General features: G+C 35.3%; 1 protein-coding gene across 2 annotated transcripts in view; it reads left to right on the forward strand.

The window, feature by feature from the left end:
* The first annotated feature begins 215 nt into the window (after positions 1–215).
* LOC106877344 (uncharacterized) overlaps positions 216–1,712 on the forward strand; it is a 37,503-nt gene continuing 36,006 nt past the window's right edge. The window contains exon 1 of one of the 2 annotated variants that reach the window (XM_014926224.2): positions 216–894. The gene's annotated coding sequence lies outside the window, so the exon portion shown is untranslated. The remainder of the gene's footprint in view (positions 895–1,712) is intronic. The other variant, XM_014926225.2, reaches the window with a different exon arrangement.

The raw sequence follows: 1,712 nt of genomic DNA on the forward strand, positions 1-1,712 counted from the left end.
AACACCAAATATACAGTGCGTGTGTTTTTATTGGCTAAACTGGCAATATGACCATCCCCAAGTACAACAACATATATATATATATATATATATATGAAAAATAAGCTGAAAGAATGCCTGCTACAATTTGTTTGAGCAATGAAGAGGAACAAATATATATTAAATATCATGAAAGAAAAATTCGCGATATATTTAAATTATCTTCTAGGTAAGGTAAAACAATTGCTTGGTGGCAATTAGGTGCGACTCAAAATGACAAGGGAAAAATAGTGTGAAATATCAATGATTTACCAAAATTGTTTGTCAGTTAATTAGGAAGTGAAGAGAGAAAGAATTCTCGAAAAAAATCGAGGAACGGAGAAAGCTCGAGAAAAAAGAAGGAAAAATGACATGAGGTGAAAGAAAGAAAAAGAAAACCAGCGGAAGAGAGTAAAAAGAAGGTGTGAGAGGGAAAATGGAAAAGAGCAGGTAAGAATAGTAAACGAGAGAAAGAGTGAGAAAGAAAGAGGTGGAAGTGTATGTGTATATGTACGTGTGCGTGTGTATGTGTATGTGTGAGTGTGAGACAGAGAGAGATATGGTAAGAGAGAGAGAGATATGGTGAGAGAGAATGAGGGCGAGTTAGTAGAAGAGAAAAGGTGAAGGTAAGAGTGAGCGAGCAGGAGAAAAAGAAGAAAGACAGGTGAGCAATGTATAGGAGGAAAGGAAAGTGAAGTGCGAGGGTTAGTGTGATGACTATGAGAAAATGTGCGATTGGCTAAACAAAAGTACTGAACAAAGAAAAACGAAAACTAACCAATGAGAAGTTACTTCAATGGAGATCAAGTGAAGCTTGCAGCATATCTTTGTGTCAGTCTTGCTCCAGGTGGAAGATCATACGTATGCAACAGGTAGGTAAGTCTGTTCTTACATATATAGGTCAGCTTAAGGCAAAACAACACCACACACACACACACACACACATACACATACACACACACATTCACATGTACTTTTTAACACTATGTATGTAACATTAACATAAATTACTAATTATTTGCAATCTTGATTATTATGAAGTATCAAATTAATTTCGTAATACCAAGAATACACACACACATACACACACACACACACACACACACAAACACATATTTATGTATACATACATGTGTTTGTGCTTATTTGTACCTTTCTATCTATCTATCTATCTATCTATCTATCTATCTATCTATCTATCTATCTATCTATATGTCTGTCTATCTATCTATCTATCTATATGTCTGTCTATCTATCTATCTATATGTCTGTCTATCTATCTATCTATCTATCTATCTATCTGTAAATCTCGCTGATGCACACGTACGGACACGCGTGCGCGCACACACACACACACACACACACACACACACACAAACACACATTGATGAGAAACTTTGACTGAAGTTTCAACTTTTAAGCCAGAGCACTCATCTAATTGAACCAGAATCGAAGATTACATCAAATTTTACAGGGAAACAATTTGATGCAACTTTTGTATCTGATTCAGCTTGATAAGTGTTCTAGCACGAAACTATACGGGTTTCAGTAACTGGTTTACTTTCTTGACGACAAATAAGGCAAGATTAATACTTTATGTATTGAGGTTATATGGTTGGTTAAATAAATTTCTTTGATAGAACATATTACATACATATATATATATATCATCGTCGCCGTCGTCGTCGTCGTCG

This window comes from Octopus bimaculoides, chromosome 9, assembly GCF_001194135.2.
Source record: "Octopus bimaculoides isolate UCB-OBI-ISO-001 chromosome 9, ASM119413v2, whole genome shotgun sequence".
Lineage (NCBI taxonomy): Eukaryota > Metazoa > Mollusca > Cephalopoda > Octopoda > Octopodidae > Octopus > Octopus bimaculoides.